Source organism: Ochotona princeps, chromosome 5 (assembly GCF_030435755.1).
Source record: "Ochotona princeps isolate mOchPri1 chromosome 5, mOchPri1.hap1, whole genome shotgun sequence".
NCBI classification, from domain to species: domain Eukaryota; kingdom Metazoa; phylum Chordata; class Mammalia; order Lagomorpha; family Ochotonidae; genus Ochotona; species Ochotona princeps.
In genome coordinates this window covers 88,695,855-88,717,859 of record NC_080836.1, presented here as the reverse complement: position 1 = coordinate 88,717,859, position 22,005 = coordinate 88,695,855, and positions in this window count along the sequence as shown.

Below are 22,005 nucleotides of genomic sequence, written 5' to 3'. Positions count from 1 at the left end.
GGATGGAAAGTGGAGCCGCAGTGATCAGAACCAGTGCCCATATGGGATCGTGGCACGTTCAAGGCGAGGACTGTAGACACTAGGCCATCACGCTGGGCCCAAATGTTGAACTTTTAAGCCACTACCTAAGGCCAGGTGAATCTGTGAATAAGGTCGCATTTACTTCCTCTCAAGGGTAGTAGGCAAACATTGTTAACTAATATTCAGCAATTACTCTCCTTTTATTTCTTGTTATTTTAAAAAATAATTTTTATCTGAATAAGATAGAATGAGACATAAGAAAGAGAAAAAGAAGGAAAAAGAGAATCTTCCAGTTCATTTTCCAAATGCCTACAGCAACATGGGATGAATCGGGTTAAAGCCAACAGTCAAGAATTGAATCTGCATTTCCCGCATGAGTGACAGGGATCCAGCTACTTGGGTCATCACTGGAACTGTTCTATATTTCATTCCTCTATAAACGCTCACAATTTGGAGACAGAGTGGGTTGCAAATACACAATCACTTCTACACATGTGTTCATGTACAGGAGATTTCATAGCTTCCAAATTGCTGGACTCTGGAATCTTTCCTACAAGGTTGTAATCTGCGAATCATTGTGAAGGGACATTAAGAGGACTGAGAACTGCTAAGAGAAGATGTTGTGGGACTCCAGAGAGATCACACTGGATCCAAGTGTCGATGTTTGGAAGAGTACTGCCCAAGCTTGGTGACTGCAGCTTCCGCTATACTCCAGGAGCCACTGCACTTTATTGCAGAAGACAAGGGGTTTTTAAGCTCTCATCCTCCAATCAGCTTGAGAGCCAGAGGGAACAAAATTTTCGTGCATTCAGTTACTAAGTATAGGAGGCAAGAACGGAGCGGCTAAGAGCCCAAATTTTCCTGTAGTTAACTAACCTAACTGAGCACGATAGGAGGCAGGGAGGGACAGGCAAGTGAAGCCTTGGAGTTATTTCCGAGATGTCAATTAAATTGGTGGCACTAGGAGAAATAGGAAGGGAAGGGGTGTGGAAACTTCATTTCTATACTATGGGCTGTTAATTAACCTGAGGAGTGGGCATTAGCTATCAATCCCATCTCGAAGAAAATAGATACACTTGAACATGGAGAGAAAGAAAAAATAGAAGACACACAGTTGAATTGGAGGCAGAGCTAGGGGAATTTGAGGGAAAAAACAGAAGTAGAGGGGACAGTGAGTCCATGAGAGGGTAACTGGGCAAAAGAGGCTGCTCGTTTGTAGTAAACACAGTGAATAGTGTATTTCTTCAGGCATTTTCAATAAAAGTGAAGGAAAAATTTATGTTGCTTTCAGTTTCTCTTGAATGTTAGGCACTTGATTTGGACCACACCATTTTATTCATTTCTACATATACAGATTTTCCATACTTGCCTCATGAGCTTACTGGTGGTATTTTGGGATCAGTTCTATTTTGATGGTTGGAATTAAATTTGAACTCTTCTTCAGCCTCATCAATCTCCAAAAGTCAAACTGCTGGGTTACTTCCTTGACATTAATCTGAGTACTAATGAGGTTAGTTTAAGTTATTCGGTTGTGGGCCTGGCACAATGGCTCAGTGGCTAAATTCTTGCTTTGTGTGTGCCAGGATCCCAAACGGGTGCTGGTTCATGTCTCCACTGCTCCACTTCCTTCCAGCTCCCAGCTTGTGGCCTGGGAAGGTAGTAGAGGACGGCCCAAAGCCTTAGGAACCTGCACCTGCATGAGCGACCCAGACGAGGTCCCTGGCTTCTGGCTTTGGATCACCTCAGCTCCAGACATTGCAGCCACTTGGGGAGTAAACCAGCAAACTAAGACCTTTCTCTCCATATCTTTCCTACAAACTTGCCTTCCCAATAAGAAAAAATAAATAAATAAAATAAGCAAGTAAATATATTATTCTGCCCCTACCCTTCTTTTTTCCCTCCCGTCGTGCTTCCTTTCCTCCTCTGTTCCCTCCTGTCTTCCTCGCTTCCTTCCCTCTTTCCTTCCCTACTCCTTTCCCTCCTTCCTTCCTCCCTTCCTTGCTTTCTTTCTTCTTTCTTTTCTCTCTTCCTTCCTTCTTTTTTCCACTCTTCTTTTCTTCCTCTCTTCCTTCCTCCTTTCTTTTGAAACATTGTACTTTGTGAGAGTATTCAGAGCTATATATTCTGTTCATTCTAAGCTCACAGTTCTTCTACCAACATTTGGGTTGGGTAGGTGATCAATTTGTTCTGTCCTCTCTCCTTTGTTGTGGTATCAGGTGTCCTATGCAGACTCCAATGTATGGCCATATCCTCCATGTGCACGAGGATATGCTGTCTATTGCTCCGTCTAGGCCACTGAAGAGGCCCAAGTCTGACACATGCACTCCACGGTCAGAGCATGGAACCTGCGCTTCTTTCCCTGGTTGAGGTTCTGAGACAAGCGATTCATTTGGGGGGTATCCCCAAAGAAATGTCATTTGAGGAAATATCAGACCTGATTTTTGTATGTGCCTGCCAAAACTGGGGTCCGGCACAGTCCGTTGCCCCTATCAGCTTATGCACATGCTGGTAGTTGCGATTGCTGGATCAGTTCTGTCTCCAGCCCTGTCTTCTACACAAACCAATGGGTGTGGCACCCCAGCCTGATACTGCCCACCACACACTTGGCCCTCACATGAACCAGTGGGAGCTGCTGCCCAGTTGGAGCAAACCACAATAACTGCTACCAGGCCCACCCGCTGTCCTGGTTTTGGTACTTGCCAGTATGTGCAGCAGACTGGTCCAGTCTTTCCCACATCCCATTCAACTCTCATACATGTCAATGGGCATTGAAGCCTAGTTCAACCCAACCAGTCCCACTATCCAGCCCACGCACATGCGGATGGTTGCCATTCTATACAGCCACCCCTGCAGGGCAGACACTTTACCTGCTGAAAAAAGGATGAATGTAGCATCTGACTTCCTAGAGCTGTTTACAAAGGAAGTCGTAACAGTTCATTCAAGGGCAGAGAAGAGAGACTGGGGTGTAACCCAGAGCTATTGCTGCATGCCAAGTGAATAGGCCATGTTGCGGTCTCAGTTAGCCAAGGGCACAATATGCCATGTGCCTATGGCCTCCCATATGGGCTAGGCAGGTAGAGATTCCAGGGGTGATCTCTCACACCAATGTGCATTGGTTCAACCCAGTCAAGCCCACTCTTCAGCCCGCATACGTGCTGGCAGGTGCCACTCTGTCTAGCCATGCCTGTCCAAGTCCTGGTTCTCATGTTCACCAGTCGGAGTGGCAACCCAAAAGGAGGTACCTACTGTTTCCTTACTGGTCCCACTCCAACTTCTGGATTTTACTCTCCAGGTAATTCTGCAGAATTACTCTCCAGGTAATTCTGCAGTTTATCTTGACAGAATTTGCCCCTGTGCCAGCATCTGCCGGCCAATACTGTGGCAAAGCCTTACCTGATTTATGCATGCACCAGAAGGAACAATTAACCCAACCTGGCATTTCTCTAATCCATCTCAGATGCAGTCCAACAGGTTTTGTAGCCCTGTCTGGCCTGGTATGCCTTCATCCCAAATCACACAAATGAGAGTGGTCCAGCAGAGGAGCACCATGCAGCCCCCCTACCAGCTTTGCCCCCTGCTCCCTGGGTCTCACATATGCTGGTAGGGTGCTTTCGCCCCTCTGGCATGGCCAGCTTCACTTTGGCATTTGTGAGTGTGTACTGTAGCCTGGCTGGGCCTGGCCCACCCCCAATTCCAGCTGACACTGTTGGGGGCTACAGCGTAGCCTAGCCCAACTGGTCCCCAGTCTTGGCCCTCATGTAAACTGGCTTGTGTTACGACCCAACCTGTCCAGACCCATACTCCATTCTAGCATTCAAATTTGCCAGTGGGTGATATAAACTGCCTCAGCCTGGTCTGCCCCCCACCTGGGCCAAATGTATGCTGGTGATTACCATTCTCTGGCTTGGTCTGGGCTGCTCCCTATTGTGGTTCTTGTGCTCACCTGCAAGGACTGTCTCCTGACAAGAGGAATTTCCCAAGCTCCTACAACAGAACTTCTCCCAATGCCAGAAATCACACCCATCAGTGGGTCCATGAGCTATCCCTACTTAGACTACCTCTTGTCCTAGAAGGAACAGTAGCCTTTCCTGACTGGTCCTAACCTGTTCTGGTTTTTACTGTTGGATGTTACAACCCAGCCAAACCTGGTCCACAGTCAGACGTAGCTCACATATGGCTCAGCAGGTCAGAGACCTAGCCTAGCCCATCCTATACCTACCCAGGTTGCCACGAGCACCAATGGGTGCTGGAGTCTAGCCTAATTTGATACATTCCAGACCCAGTCCACACCTATGCTGAGGGACAGTGCAGCCATGTCCAGACCAGACAATAACCCCCTACTCTGGTCTTCGCACTCAACAGTGGGACCAACAAGTCAGCCAGGGCATCTCCTTTGCTTCCCAACCACCTATTCCCAGCCACAGATCTTGTGCATGTCAGTGGTGGCTCTGACCCAGCATGGCATAGTCTCTCACCTATCTTGGCCTTTGCTTTTGGATGCTGTAGTCTGACCTGACCCAGCCTGCCCCCAGTCCCAACTCTCACTGGTGGGTGCTAGAACCTGGCTCTGCTCAATCTGCCTCCATCCCTCGCTCATGCGAACTGGTAGGTGTGACAGCCTAGCCCATCATGACCAGTGCTCTAACTTGGTTTCTACACTTGCTGATGAGCTAAAATTTGCTCAGCCCTGCCCAGTCTGCCCCCTTCCAAACCAACCCACACATTTGCCCTCAGTTGGAGCTACCTTGTCGAGCTTGTCCTAACCCCAGTCCTTAATCATGTGCTCTCCAGCGGGAACTATGACCCATTAGGGGAGTTTTCCACATGCCCCTACTTGGACTACTCCAAGACCCTGATCTCCCCCATGCCAGCAAGTGTTACTCCCTGCCCAGCATATCCTGACCCTCCATCTTGGCCTTGTATCAGCTGGTGAATGCGTGGCTCAGCCCGCCCCACAATTTATTTAAGGATGCACATGTGGGTGCTTCAACCTGGAGCTGCTCAGACTATACTTGGTCCCTGTAGCTGTGAGTGTGGCGGGTTCCATGGTCATACATAGCTCAGCCCATCGTTACCCTAACTCTCAAGCTAACTAGTGGCACTTGTATTTCCATAGGGTTTGGCCCATACATCCCCCACAGAATCTACCCCTGGACCCTGTTCTCTTATGTGCTGGTTGGTGACATGACCCTGCCTAATGTGACCCATCACCTGTTCCAACATTCAGGTACTAAGATCTAGCCCTGCTAGACAGGTTGCCAGTCCTAGCTTTCATGTGGACTGGGGTGTGGTGGTCAACAATGTTCCATGCTAACAAGCCCTGCTCAGGACTCCCATGTGGGCTGGTATGTCAGTCTGACCCATACAGATCTCCAATTCTCTCCCCTCCAAACCACCAGGTCTCAGTCTCCTCACTTACCTGCAAGTACAGTAGCCCTGTCATTGGAAGTCTCAAGATTCATTCCTCACCTACATGTACAGTGTACTTATCCATGGAGGTCCCTAGGCAGTCATTCCTTATCCCCAAGATCCCAGCTTGTCACCAGGTGGCCAGTGGGCAAAACTCAGCATCATTGGCAAACCCAGGATTCACTCACCACTTGGTAGCAGTGGCTGGAGCCAGGGTCCCAAGCATTGAGTCCAACCTGGTTCAGGTGCCTCTCCCCCACCACAGCAGCCAAGCTTCTGGGAACTCCAACCACCCAGCCCCTAGGCTGAACTCACCTTGGCCCCTCCCACATAGGTAGCGGAGGTGGGCAGAACCAGGGATCCCATCTGCCGAGATCCCCTCACAGTGATTTTTCTGTGAAGGGAGTAAGCTGTTAGGCCCAGGCAAGCCCCAGATGTGCCAACTGCTGTCAAGTAGTTGCTGTAGCTAGGGCCCCAAGCATTGAGTCCAACCTGGCTCAGATGTCCCCAGCAGCTGCCAGGTTGCTGGGAGGTCCATCCGTCCAAGCCCCGAGGATGAACTTACCTTTCATATTGATCTTATTAACTCTAAGATCTATGGGGAAAAGAAAAGACCCAGATCTTGGAAGGACAGTTCCTTGTTTTTATCCTATCTCCTTCAGAGCCCATCAAAATTATCACTCAGCAGTGGTGTGGGCAGCTTAGTTCACAGATCAAGGTCCCACACTGAGAACAGCAAGCCATTGGTTCTGGCTCAGCATGTGATCTGCATTCAGTATGAGGAATAGGATAGACTGCCTTCAGAAATATTGCTGTGATGACGTGACGTTGGAGTTAGGTCCATGTTTTCTCTGTGTGTTGGTACTTAGTGGCTGTGATGTGGAGAGGCACATAACCACATCCATAGAGATGGGGAAGTTGGAAGAATGGATGAACTGTGAGCAAGTGATTTGGGATGTGAATACCATGACACACATTTGGTTGCAATCCCTTCCTGAGAGTAGCATCAGTTATCCTTATGGGACTCCAGACAAAAACATCTGATACCACATTCTCATGTGTCTCCTTTGAAAAAGTCCCACTCCCATTTCTCTGATTCCCTGTGACTCATTTCTGGTGCAAACACATAGAATTTGATGTAAAATAAAGACCCTTCTTCCTGAATCAGCATTTTGAAAATTGAACAGATACAAAAATGCAGTTGATTTACTTTCTCTGTTATATTAAGAGGGAAAAAAAGCCAATTCCCAACTCATGCTCTCGCCAACTCAGTACTGTCGTATTAGATTCTTAAAATGAAAGGTGAAAAATGGGATTCAAACTTCATCATATTTCTAAATCACACCTACCTTCAACATGGCTGTAAAAACCAATAAAAACCCAAACTAGGGAATTATCTGCTGCCATTTAACTTCTTTATATTCAAAGTAGAGAATTCACAATGCAGTCACATTGTCTGTTATCCATTGCCAGACCCCTGCCCTGCTGCAAGTCCCTTAAAAGGAACAAGAAAGATGTTTCCATTTGCCTGACTGCAGGATGAACATAATCGACTTTCTCAGGGATGATTAACTCTAGTTTAACTTCTGGATGGATTATAAAGGATTTAATGCAGTCTAGTCTCTCTCTCTCTCTCCCCCCATAATTGTTAACATATTCATATTTCTGGACATATTAAAATATTGTGGATGATTCAGTTTCACAGCACCAAACTCAACTAACATGGAAAATGTGGAGTGGTGAGTAAGGAATTTGAGGAGAATCATGTACACACACACACACATTAAAATTTTCTGATATTCACTAATTTAAGAAGCTGTTGAATAATATTAATTATTGCCTACAGGTGTCAGAGATTACTGCATGAATAAATTTCTCATATAAAAGCTACTGAATTGTATCTGTGTTTTATTCATTAATATTTTCTTTTTTAAAAAAATATTCCTTTTTTTGGAGAGGCAGATTTACAGGGAGGAAGAGAGATAGAGAGACAAAGAAAAAGACTCTCAAGCTGCTGATTCACTCCAAAATGGCCACAATGGCCAGAGCTGAGCTGAACTGAAGCTAGAAGCCAAGAGCCTCTTCTGGGTCTCCCACATGGGTACAGGAGCCCAAGGACATGAGCCTTCCTCTGCTGCTTGCTTTCTCACACCACAAGCAGTGAGACAGATGGGAAGTAGAGCAGCTGAGATATGAACCGGTGCCCACGTGGATGCTGAGCTTGCAAGTGGAAGATTAGCCAGTTGAGCCATTGTGCTGGCCCCTTTACATTAATATTTTCAAGATTTATATGTACCCTAAGTTTTTCTTATTAACTCACCCTTGCATATTTTCCCTGTGCTTCAACTTCTTTTAAAGGTAGTTACAATACTGAACAACATTGAGTAGTTACAACACTATTGTGACTGTAGTGGGAAAAGGGAGGACGAGAGGTTAACTACTGAGTTTAAAATATTTAGGACTTTTGCCCTAAAGGCACATTGTTCAAGGTTTGTAACTAGAGTTGGAATGTATTTTTCAGACAGTCCTTAGAATGTGATGCCTTGGCCAGTCAGGTCCTGGGAACTTTGCATGTTTGCTGATGCACGAAGGAGACTGACTGCATTCTGAGCAGTCCCCCATGCTCCCCTGATCAGTCCCCCATGCTCCCCTGAGCAGTCCCCCACGCTCCCCTGAGCAGTCCCCCACGCTCCCCTCTTGCCAGGCCACATAGGGTCTGGTCACATCTGGGTCCATTTCATCGGTTCTGAGACTGTCAGGAGGTTCCTAAAGAAGCAAAGAGTGTTTCACACAAGATTCTAATTTTGCAGCCATAAATGAATCAATCTTTTTCCAAGTGACATCCCTCCTCTCCAAAGACAGAAGATAAAGCAAAAGCCAGTAGCCAGGTCACCTCATGGGCCATAAATATCTTGTTGACTATTAGATCCTCCTGTTAGCAACAGAGTAGTGTCTACTACACAGCAAACCCATCAGAACCATTGGTCAAATACAATAAATCCGATCCTTACAATAACAGTAAGACTTAATCTACCTTAGTAAGAAAGTTCACAAAGTTTAGTGGAAGAACTGGGATTGGATCCAGGGCAAGGTCTTCTTGCTGTGTAATATGACTTACTAGAAATCCCATCCCCCCTGAGTTATTTCAAGAGCACCTTTGAGTCTGCAGCCTTTCTTTGTCATAGATAAGGTGATATTTAGGCAAAAAAAAAAAAAAAAAATCAGCAGGAAGCCTTCCACATGTTCAGATGGCCAATCAAACAATGTAGGACTTCATCAACACTTCAGAATGTCTTTTGCTCCACTTTCAATCAAGCCAGCAAGCGAATGCATACTACCCTTCACAATGCCTCACAGAGTTAAGTGCTCAATAAATGTTAATTCTCCACAATATGAGGAAGTCATGGTTGGCTCTGTGTTTTCAGCATCAACGGACAGTTTTGTCACCAATTATTACCCAGAGAAATTAATAGTAAAGCTCAATAGTTTTTAATCATGATCTATTATGGAACCTAAAATTCCCAAACAACTGATGCTCTCCAAAGTTGTTTATCAAGCTTGTAGCCAGATGCCTTACACTTATTCTCCCACTGCAAGGGTAATGCTTAAACAGATGGATTAAAAGATATGCAGTAACCCTTCACCTACATGTAATACTGGAATCTCTACTCCCAATAGAAACTTAAGCCTTTTTACAGTGACATGGCACATACATTGGCATGTATGTCTAAACTTCTTTGGTACAGACTTGTGTGATGTCAACAAATTCCCCTTTTGTCTCTTGATGTTCTCCTAAATCAAAATATACCCATTTGTTCTACTTGGGGTATCACAGCTTTGGAAACAATTCCCAGTGATCTCCTTATTCACTGCAAATAAATTACTTTTTATAATAGCTCCTTGTGGTACATTTCTTAGAATTTTCATGGATGTGGGCTATAGTTTTGGGTGAGAAACACTTTCACTCACTATGTGACAACTTTATGAGATGTCTTTCTATTAAATAAAATAGCCTCTCTTGCAACATAAACACCAGAAATCAGTGGTCTTTGCTTTTTCAATACTATATTGTTAGTGGCGAAAGAAAGCCTTAAATCCGGCAGGCACTAAAGAAATTTATAATTTGGCTGTATGATAGATGCATGAATAATAGTTAGAAAAGTGATAGAAGCAATAATTACTGAAGAAATGAATTGGAAACTCAAAATTAAAGATGTTACCTAGCATAGCAGGTGCACCTAGAGGAACCACCTGAAGTGATGTGACATTATAGCATGGCTCTCTCAAGTGTGGCCTGGACTCTATATGAAAGTGTCCATGGAATGGTCCAGAGAAAAACTATAGGGTAAGCTTATATCTGAACAAAATGTACAGACAACACAAGAACATGTTGTTAAACACTGGAGATTCACTATTTGGAAAAGACAAATTGGTTTGCGGTTTCTCTGCTCCTCTTCCTCTTTCCCTTCCTGTCTTCTTTTGGTCACTTACCCCCTTCTCCGAGAGATACTAATTTGTAGCCAATCACCTTGGTCCCTGGAGTATACACTGATATGACATGAGGGCATCAAGAAATCCACAAGATGGAAATCAAGAAGAAGAATCAATTTTAACTGGCTGGATGCCCAGGTGAAATTTGATGTTTTCTTGGCAGCTGATTCCTAAACGAAGAAATGTTAAGGGGAAAATAGGGAAAAACTTAGTAAATTTGATTTTTTTCTAAAGAAACCAAATGTTTTGCCATATCTTCTATAACTTTAAAAAATCCTTTGCTGGGGGCAAAATCCCTGCAGATTCACGGAAAAACATTGTATCACTAAAGAAGGAAAAGGTCTTTCTTGGGAGCAGTGCCCTAACACACCGGAGTAGTTGGGTCTTTCCATTGTTGGATGACCAAAGTTCCAGTTGTGCTGACCAAAAAGATGTCTTCTTCCCCTTTCAAGCTGATTATCAAACCACTTAAAAACATTTTAACTTGTGGGTTGGCCTCCTTCTTGAATTTCAAATTTCACAATAACAGAATGAAGCAAGCCCTGTGGTACTACTGCCTAGGCCATCTTATCAGGAGATCACAATCTTACACATCTTTTTTTTTTTTTTTAATATATATATATATATATACTGCTTTTTTCCCCTGTTCTTTCTTTTCTGGCTGCTCTAGCCATGTCCTGTCATATTGTGCCCCTCCCTGGCATAGTGTTCAGCCTGGGTTGCAGGAGTAAAGATTTACTGCGTTGATTCTGCAAGATTCAGCCTCCTTCGACCCCGTTTGAACCAGCTTATTCTGCATTCTTGCTGTTAGGCTTTGAGGATGCCTGTGTTCTTGCAGTAATCAAAGTTTAAGTGTAAAAACCTACTTCAGTCCCCAAAGAGCTCTGAAAAATGTGTTTCACTTTTCTGTCTGCTTCAATGAAGAGTTTATGTGAATTATGAACTTGGGAAACATAAAAAGAAAGAATTAAAAAGAAATATGTAGACTCTAAAACTGGGTAAGAAATCCATGAACAGTATTTCAGTGAGTAAACCATGAAAGAGGAATGCACTTAAACGATTTGATGTACTTATTATGCTTTCCTTACGATCTGTTCTTGTTGGAAAGACTAACATTTGCCTAGACTCAATTCAGATGTGTATTCACTTTGAGCACTGGACTATTTTCTATAGAATTCTTTGATTGACTTAACACGGTACTTAAGTATGTTAAAATGTTTTTTAAAAATATTTCGCACATCACTTCTTTCAGAAATACTAATTTCTAGTTTTTTTTCTGAATATTTACAACCCATCAAATTTAAAGTACCTGAATTTCTACTAGCGATTTTGTAGTAACTACATTATTTTCATTTTCTCAGATGCTATAATTCTAGGTATATAATGGTTTTGACATATTTTATACAAGTGAACCAGAAATTTAGATTGCTGTAATTTAGTTGCTGTTGGTGATAAAAAGAATCCAATTACCTGCATTGTGACAACTGAGGACAGCATTAATATTTCCCTTATGCAATTTTTTTAAAGAACAATTTTTAAGTACATAATGCTGTAGAGAGAGGAAGAGACCGAGAGCAAGTGGGAGAGCTAGCACGATAATGACTTGTTGAAGGTGGGAGTCTCTGATTCTGGAAAGATTAACGGACTTCTTTGGGCTTTGGTAAGATAAAAGGAATCAGACTTAGAGCTCAGTTGATACAATTTCAAAATTTTTTTGCCATACCTGTATAAAAAGGTTTTCTAATTTTTTAAAACTGATTTTAGGAAAACAATTGGAAAGAGACATTTTCTTATTTTTAAATGATTTAATTGACCAAAAAATTGCATATATTTAGAGTGTACTACATGATGTTTTGATGTTGTATTTTACATTGTAGAATGAGTAAATCTAAAACTAACGTAATATTTATCATGTTGCATACAAATCATGTTTGTGGTAATAACATTGAAGATCTACTCTGAAAAACTTGCAAGCAGAGAATACAACTTGTTATCAACCATCGTTATTACTGTGCAACAGATCTGCAGAAAGTTCCTCTTGTTGATCTGATTTAACCAATGTCTCCTCATTTTCCCTCCACCCAGCTCCTCACTCCCTATTATGTTCTGGTCTCTACATCTGTATAGTCCACTTTTTTAGAATCCATATATATGTAAAATCATCCAACGTTTATCTTTGTATGCCTTTCCTATTTCTTTTAGTCCTCCAAGTTTATGCATTTTGACATAAGTTTATTTTGCAAGGCCAAACAGAATTTTATTCTAATATATATATATGTATATTAGAATAAAATACATATTAGAATAATATATATTAGTATATGCATGTTATATATATAACATGTTATCGCATATATAACATATATGTGCTATATATACGTCTTATATATAGCACATATATGCTGTTACAAGCAATTGGGCAATGAACTAGCAGACGAAAGGTATTTCTTTCCATCATTCTTTCAAATAAATGAACAAATCTTTTCATTTTAAAATGTAGTTCTGTAGGCTTATTGACATAATTCAAGCCCAAATATTACTGTTTCTAAAATTTTTCTGGTTATTTGTGTCAATAGTAAGTGTCAAATTTTAAATACTATGCTTTCACGATTTGATTTGGATATATATGTGCAGGAGAATAAGTGACTCACCACATGCAAAAATCAACTCAAAGTGGATCAAAGTCTTAAATGTAGAGCCTGAAACTGAATCTACTAGGAGAAAATAAGGAAGACAATTCAAGAAATCATTATAGGCAAAGTTTTTTGGGATAATATCCCAAAAGCATGGACAACAAAAGTAAAAATAGACAAATGGGCTGTATCAAGTTAAGAAGATCCTGCACAATGAGGCAAAAAGAGGAAGCAGCAACTGAAAAACAGAAGAAAATATTTACAAAGTCTTCATTTAGCAAAGGATTAACATAAAAAATAAATACAAAACACAAATAACTTAAGAGCAAACAAAAATAAATCATCTGATTTAAAACTTGGCAAATGATGAATTGCCATTTCTTAAATCAACAAATATAAATATATGATAAAAACCACAATGCCACTAATCCTCAGGGAAATGTAAATTAATACCACAACAAAAAGCCATCAATACCGTCTGACTTTTTAGAATGGCTATTATCAACAAATCAAGAAATGTCTACTGCTACTGAGAGAAATGGGAGAAAGAGGACTCTTATACAAGGTTGGTGGAATTATAAAGTATGGTCACTGTGAAAACCAGTAAGGGGATTCCCCTAAAAGGTAAAAATATGGAGGCTGACCTTGAAGACTTCTGCTTCCTGGACCTGGATGGGATCAGCTTCAACTGTAGTGGCCAACTGGGGAGTGAACCAGAGGATGGAGGATTTTTCTCTATCTGCTTTTCAAATAAATAATTCTGAAGGAGGAGGAGGAGAAGAGCAAGAAGAAAAAGAAAAAGGAGACAATGAAAGTCACAGAAAAGTAAATTAAAAGAAATGATTAATGCAATTTTTAAAAAATTCATGAATATGAAAGAAATGATTTTGGCTCCTCCCAAAGACAGCTGGTAAACTATGAGATATTTTTGGGTGTCATGACTTGGTGGTGCAAAGAAGGCTATATTATGGACTGAGGGCTAAGCTTTTCCTAATAGTCCACCACACAGAGGATAATCTCTTGTAAGTAAGAATGGTCTGCTCCAAAATACCTTTAACACTGAGTTGAGGGAGCAACCAGCTTAGATTAATGTACTAAAGTTTAAAAGGAATTATTCCTGGGGAAGCAGGATGAATTGTGCTTTTGGGGTTAAAGATAACAAACTTTTACCTAAATTAACATCTCCTATATTTTCTTTTAATCATGTTAGTTTTACACTCTATTACTTCAGTTAGCTTAAAATATTTACAAATTTCTGCTGAGACTTCCATTTTAACTCATGGGCTTTAGACTCCAAGTATTTAGGGAGTTTTTTTTAATGAAATCTGTGTTATTTCTAGCTTGCTTTGGTTGTGGTCAGAGAACACAGTATAAATTAAATATTCAGATTTTTAAGACTTAGGATATAGCTTATCTTAATAAATAATCAGGTATAAATATGAATATCTTTTTGTGGGTATGAGTGCCTGCTAACTTTGATTTAGGTTAAATTGGTACATAGTGATGAGTCTACTATATTCCCATTATTGTTGATTGTATATTGTTGAGTGATAAATGTTGAAGTTTCCAAGTAAAAGGCAAAAGATTCGTATGGTCTGAACATAAACCAGAGTATGCAGTCTCTAGGTACAGTTGTGGGTATACCTGTTCCTGTAGCAGTTCTGTCATTGCTTGCTTGATGTGTTTTGAATCTCATTTAGTCAATTACATATGTAGGGTAGTTACATCTTGCTGAGGAACTGACCATTTTGTCATTGTTTCAAGTTCCTATTTATCCATGAAAATGTCCTTTAATACACAATCTACTTTGATGTTAATACGGTCAGTTTTGATTATCACTCATATAAAACATGCTCTAATTGTTAGCTTATATGGATTGTCACCTTCCGATAGGGAGCATTTTTTTCCATCTTTTCTTGTTTTTGTTTTTGATCCAGTGAAACAATCTATGTCTTTTAATTTCTAGTTATTCATTTATTTTAAAGGTAGAAGAGGCAGTGAGCTCTTCCATCCACTGGTTTACTCACCAAGCACCCACAACAGCCGGGGCGGTTCCAGGATTCAGGAACTCCACCCTGGTCTTGTATGTAAGTGGCAGGAGCTCCATTGCTTTTTGTTTTGTTTTGTTTTGTTTTTTTGTTTGCTTCTTTTTTATTTTGTTTTTAATTAATTAATTAATTATTAATGATCTTACTTAGTTGATTAGGGTACAAAGGGTCAAGGGCTAGAGGAAAGTGGGTAATACCACTGTTTCCACACTAAAATCATTTTTTCCCTGTATCTAGAGTCAGGGGAGAATAAAAGGGAAAAGCCCCACCCAGCCTCCCACCAATCCCAGGTCCCCAATGTGAAGCACACTCTGAGGGTTCCGCTCAAGTAGTTTTGATAGTTCAACAAGTCTGAATTGCTGCCAGTCTCGCCATTCCAATCGCGATGAAACCTATTCAGAATCCACTGACTGACATAGTCTCTTCATGGTTGGGGTTATGAGATCAGCAATTCAGTTGGAGGGATCTCCAAAGAAACTTCATCTGAGATGATCCCAAACCTGATTTTTGTGTGAATTTTCCAGTACAGGGTCTGGCACAGTCCATTGCCCCAGTCAGCTTATGCACATGCTGGTGGTTGCAATTGCTGTGTCAGTTCTGTTTCCAGCCCGGATAGCCACTTGAACCAATGGGTGTTGTAGTCCAGCTCAATCCTATCCACTTCATACTCGGTTCTCACGCAAACCAGTGGGAGCTGCAGCCTAGTTGGGGCAACTACCCACAACCCCCACCAGGTCTGCTCCCTACCCTGCTTCCCATGCATGCCAGTATGTACCACAGGCTTGTTCAGTCTGCCCCATAACCCATTTAGCTCTGGTACTTGTCAATGGGCATTGAAGCCTAGTTCAGCCCAACCAATCTACTATCCACACACATACTGGTAGGTGCCTTTCTGTCTAGTCTCTCCTGCTCCTACCTTGGTTTTCGAGCTCTCCAGTGGGAATGGTTACCCACGAGGGAAGTGCCCACTATCTCCCTACTAGGCCACTCCAACTTCTGGATTGTGCACTCTCCAGGTGGTTCTGGTGTTTAACTTAACAGAATTGGCCCCCAGTGCCAGCCTCTGCCAGTGGATGATATGGCAAAGCCCAGCCAACCCTCACCCACTGCTTGCACCAGTCGGAACAGTCAGCCCAATCTGGCCTTTTCCCAGTCTAGCTCACATGAGGCCCACAGGTGTTGTAGCCCTGCCTGATCTGGTCTGCCCCTATCCCAACTCATGCTTTCCAGTGGGAGTGGTTGTCCAGCAAGGGAGCCCATATTCCCCTGCTGGTTTTGCCTCCGCCCCCCCACCCCCCGGTTCTTACGTGCGCTGCAACCACATCTGGGACAGCTCACCTCACCTTGGCATTTCTTAATGTGTACTGATATTTGTCACAACCAAACCTGGCCCGACCCACACTCTGTTCTGGTGCTCAGATTCGCCAGCGGTTGATGTGAATGGGTTCAGCCTGGTCTGCCCCCCACCTATGCCATATGTATGATAATGGGTATCTTCCTCCAGTCTGGTCTGGGTTGTTCCATATCGTGACACTTGCGCTCACCTGTAGGGGCTATGTTCTGACAGAGGAGCTTCTCAAGCTCCTCCTTCAGAACCTCTCCCTATGCCAGGTCTTGCGCTTACTGGTGGTTCCATGGACCAGCCCTCCTTGCTGGCCTTCAATCCATTCCAGTTCTTGGTGTTGGCTGTTTCACTCCAGCCAAGGCTTGTTCATACCCAGACACTGCTCACACATGACTCAGTAGGAGCAGAGACTCAGCCTAGTCTGTCCTATATCTACCCAGGTTCTCCAGAGCACCAGATGGGGAAGGTGTCTAGCCCAGCTTGGTGTGCCCAGCCCCAGTCCATAATTGTGCCTAAGGAGATTGCAGCCATATCCAGACCAGAACGCAGCGCCCACTCCAGTCCCCGCGCCCTCCCATGGGAATCTCAACCCAGCAAGGGTGTACTCTAACAGCTCCCCAAGTGAGTCTATTCCCATCCCTAGATTGCGCACATGCCAGTGGGTCCTCTGACCCGGTTGGCTTAGCCCCTCACCTGTCTCAGCCTTTGCCTTAGATGCTGTGACATAGTATCCCTGTCTCACGCAGACCAGTTGGGGTAAGAGCCGAGATTGGAATGACATGTGCATCATCCTGATTTCTATTCTTTTCTGTGAGTTGAAGTTTGCTTGGCCCTGCCCAGTCTGCCCCCTTCTAGTTGCAGCTCGGCCCACCCCACTTCGTAATTTAGGATGCACCTTCAGGTGGTACTGCCTTGACCTGCCCAGATTGCCATTGGTTTGTTTACCCATAAGTGATGGCAGGTGCATGGTCACTCCTAGCTTAGTTCATCGCCACCCCAGCTCGCGAGCTAACCTGTGGGACTTGTATTTCCACATGGTTGGGCCCACACTTCCCCCACAGAGTTTACCCCCAGGTCAAGTTCTCTCGCATGCTGGGTAGTGTCTTGACCCTGCCAAATGCGACCAGTCCACTATTCCACCTCCCAGTCAAGTCAGGTACCTAGCCCTACCAGAGACAGGTCCCCATCCATAGTTTTCATGTGGACTGGTGCATGGAAGTCAGTGATGCTCTATGCTAACAGCCCATCTCAGGATTCCTAATTTGGCTGGTCAATCAGTCTGGCCCAAATAGATCTTATAGACACTCCCCTCCAAACCATCAGGTCTCAGTCCCCATGCTTGCCTGAATGTTTCATGACCCTGTTACTGGGAATCACCCAGAATTCTTCTCTCACCTACACTAAAGCTGGCCATATTCATGAATGTCCCTAAGCAGCAATTTCATATCCTAAAAACCCCAGAGTTTGCCACTGGATGGCCAGCGGGCCCAAAACCAAGGACTCAGTCACTGCCTTTCAGTAGTGGCTTTGGCCTGAGTCCCCAGCCTTGGATCCGGCCCAGCAGGGGTACCCCCCACAGCCGCCACACTGCAGGGAGCTGCAAGCCGCCTGCAACCCCCAAGGCCCAGACCCCTCCCAGGATCGTCCTGCTGCAAGGTTTTGGTGGCAGGGTGGGGCAGGAGTTCCATTGTTTTAACCATCATCTGCTATCTGCCATTGTGAATCAACAGGAAGCCAGATCAGAAACAGAGCTGGGACTGATACCCCTGTTAACTCAAATAAATGTCTACCCCTGCTTAATGGCATTTGACTCTATCACTTTGTGTTACAACTTAGTGATTGTTCAAAAATATTACAACAGGTATACTCAAAATCTAATTAAAATTAATATTTCCCCTTTTCTGCAAAAGGTAGCAAACTTGAAACCACATAACATACTTTAAGCTCCTCTCTCTGTGTTACAGTTTTTAAAATTTGTATTACTGTTACATGCACTAGAAACTCCATCAATTAATGTTCTGATTTTTACTCCTAATGATCACACATTTCAGAAACTTGGGGCAGAAAAAGTTAGTCTATTGTAATAATTTCCTAAGATATGTACGTACCATTTTTTGCTGCTTTAAATTACTCCTGAAGTAGGAGTTTCCCTCTGTGGTCAATTCCTTCCATCCTAAAAACTTCCTTTAGCAGCTTTTTTTCGTTTTTGTTTATTTGTTGTTTGTTTTTAGCTATAAAGTGTTATTCTTGCATTTGAAACAGCTCTGTATTGCCTTGTTTCCTGGAGGATGTTTTCAGGATTGATGTTTCTCTTTCAGCACTTTAAAGCCACAGTTGCACTGTTCTGCCTTCCAGGGAATCTATGGAGCTATCCCTTGCCTTTCTCACTGTTTCTTCACTCATAGGAATGTGGCTTTTTCTGCCCCTATGGCTGCCTTCAGATTTTGCTTTATCTTTCATTTTGTAAAGTTTGGAATCGCTGTATCTGTGCTAGTTTTCTGTTAATTCATCCTGTTTGGAGTTTGTTGGGCTTCCAGAATCTATGAATATGTGTCTTTCACTGCATCTGGGAAGTTTGGGGGCATGATTTATAGAATTTTTTTTTCACATCCAATCTTTCTCTTTTCTGACTAATATTCTAGTGACTTGAATGTTAGATATTTTCTCGATGATCTGTGTTCTTAAATAACTTGGGTAAACTGGATTATGTATATAGATTTATCTGTTACATGACTAACCACTCCATTATCCTCTTGAGCCTGTACAGTGAATTCTTATTTCACAGATTTTGGAGTATTTATTGCAAAAATGTTCACTAGTGTCTTTGGTAGAGTTTCTGCTTTTGTGCTGTGAACTTATATTTTTCCAGGCATCCCCTGAGTGCTCACTTTGACTTTCTGAAGTATTTAAAGCCACTCAGAGCTTTGCTTTAAACCATCTATTTCTAAATCATGAATTTGATGACATTTAAGACAAAACTTTTATTTTGGAATCTCTACTTCTCTGATATACCTCTGTTTTAGGCAGGTAGTGTTTGGAAAAAAAGCATTCAGTTGTAACATTCTTGGACATTCTGGAGTCAGTAATGTGCAATAGAGACAGAATCATGATTGAGATTGCTGTGTAGTTCCCAAATTATACACTTAGATATGCATGCCAATCTGTATTCCCACACTAGGAAAATCAAAGAACACCAGTTTAGCTCACCATCACTGTGAGCCCACAGAGCAGAAAAATTTACTTCCTCTTTTTTCTTTTTAGTTCCTGGCTCTGAATATTTACTGCTTGCTTATAATTATCTCTATTTCTCTCAATCGTCCACTTCCCGAGTAGTTTTGTGAGTAGTAGACGATTCTTGATTTGGATCAGTGCTATTCAAAATGAACAAGTAGCCTGGTAGGATTTCAGAGATGGAAATTCTCAGGCTCACTTCCTGTGCCTGTGAATCAGAAACCCAGATGGGTAAAATCACCTTGAACTAAAGAGGAAAAGCTGTCAGGTGACTCATGTGTTAAGTTCTTTTGAGTAGTTGAGAGATTAGTCAGGAGGAGGTAGGATTAGCAAGCAGAATTGGGCAAAGTTGATGTCAACACAAAGAGGAGAGGGTTCAGATTAGGCAACTCTCAAGCTGCAATGAATGGCTGTGTTGTGTTGAACATTGAAAATTCAACGAAAGGGTAAAACATGAATTCTTCATTGGTGACAGAGGTGTGGGCAGAAGGGTAAAAGAACATCTTTGTGCATAGATTATTTTAGGGAGCTACATAAAGATATGCATTATCAGTTCTACATTTCTCTTGTAGAGTAAGAAAATAGAGTGATTTTTCTGCCTCTGATTAATGACTAGTAAAAATCTCTGAAATGATCTAAGGTGCTATATTAGTGACAGAGGTTAGGGTCAGGACCCATCAGACTCTAGTCATTTCAGGAATTGGTAGTGGAGCCTAGGACAGTTTGTACTGTGAGTAGTTCATCACCAATGCTAATAATTCAAGGGGTTAGGTAGTAAAATACTGCTGTATTCATCTGGTAGTATCTCCCCTGTCACCAAACTCTCAGAAACAATGATGGAACAAATGATGGTTGCAGAGACAGATGACTTGTTCAGAGGAGGTGAGTCCTCAGGGAGGTGAGTCTTTAAAAACACCCCTTATGCATTCAGCACTTTCAGAAGTGCCTGTTTTCTGGAAACCAAAGTTTTACTGTTTGCAGAAACTACCTCACAGCAAAATTGAAAATGCAGTTGTTAATCAATCCCAAGTCCCTACAGAAATCTTAGAATGACTTTGGAGCGATTTGTCATTCCTTCACCGGACCAACAGGCAGACCAGGCTTTCACCATGGAGCTCGGGTGTAGTCATGTTTATACAATAATTAAGTCCAGGATTTGAGCTTTGGTAGTGAGGGGTAGTGTTAAGTTGGAGATAGCAGAGTCCACAAAGCTAAAATTGCTGTAGAAGGTAGCCTCATTTATCTTATTTTAATAGCTCCATTTATTTTGCTCTGGAAAGCATTTCCATGTGGTTTACTCTTCATGGCTTGCTGTGATATTGTAAGCATAATGATTTGAAAGTGAAAAAACTAAAACAGAGGGGTTTTAAACATCTTGAAGCCAACCCTCTCTGAAGCTATTTAAATGGTGCTCCAGTTACCATCCTGTGTGTCAGAAATGAGACAGCTCATCTTGTAATAGGAGATGGCAAAGGACCAGGAGAGAAAAGTTTGGGGAAGATGACTGACGAGCCTTGCGACTTTTGTAGAGTGGTCTTTTTCTCTAAAAACTAAAAGGATAAATAATAGGATTACCCAGTTGAGCCAATGCACCTGCCCGAGGATAAATAATTGGGTATCCCATGAAACGTCTCCATGGAAACCCAGGCACATGAGCTGCTTAACTTGGGAGGTGAACTCCATTCATTCCAGGCCATAGCTACTGCATAGATTGATACAGGTAAGCAATGTTCAGACCTAGAGAAACCCTTTACCCTGCTAGGGAGCCAGATTGGTTTCCTGTCTCCAAAACCCCTAAGTGGAACAAAAGGTCAGAAATGAGAGAGGAAGATTTAAGTAAAAGATTCAAAAATGATGACAGGGATGTGAATTCTACATCTTGATGATAATGACCAGGGTTTAGAAATGAGGTACCATCCTAATGAGGTCAGTCTGGGACCATCACATTCTGATTATATTCAAACGATTTTATGATTTACGTAATATTTTGTGTGTTCCCTACAGACCCATGTTTGAGAACTTTATACCAAAGTCTTAGGTTAATAATAAATAGATTGCTAATGATTAGTAGATTAGGAATGGGTCTTATTCCAACCATAGTATCTGAGGTTGGGGTGTTGGAAGTGGTTGGATTGGGTCTGGTCATTAGGAAGAAATCCATGATTGGATCATGATAGCAATGTAAAGAAAGGTAACAATAACAGGAGAATAATATTCCCTGTCTTTATCTGTTTCTTGGGTCACTCTGTGATCTTTCCCCTGCACACATTCTACTCTCATCATGTGACATACATCATGAGGCTGCTTTTAGACTGTGAATATTAAAAACCATAAAATGAAATATGCCTATTTCTTCCTTACTAAGAAGTTCCTCAGTTATAGTAACAAAAAGACTAACATACGTGGGAAATCCACAATAGACTCCCTTTTGTGTCAAATATCCCACTTACCTGTCTCTCTGACTCCTATCCCTTGTGTGTGTGTGTGTGTGTGTAAAGCTTGAACAAGTGTTTTATCCTCAGACTGAATGTTCCTTGCTTTGTAAAACATCTCCTTCCCACCCCCCAGCAAGAAGAGCAGCAGATGAACCAAGAGAGACATCCAAGCCTAAACCAAGAATTACCAATAATGTGCCAGTCTATGCCTCTGCCTTGACCTTGTGTATAATTCTACCCTAGAAAATGAGGTTGATCATTTCATCTCTCATGTTAAACAGAAACTGGAGAGTTATGGGGAGAATATTCTTCCTAATTTTTCACTCCTGCCATCTTCCTGGCTGAACCCTATTATTCCTTTGTGGTTGACTAGGACTGGGTTCTGGAGAAAT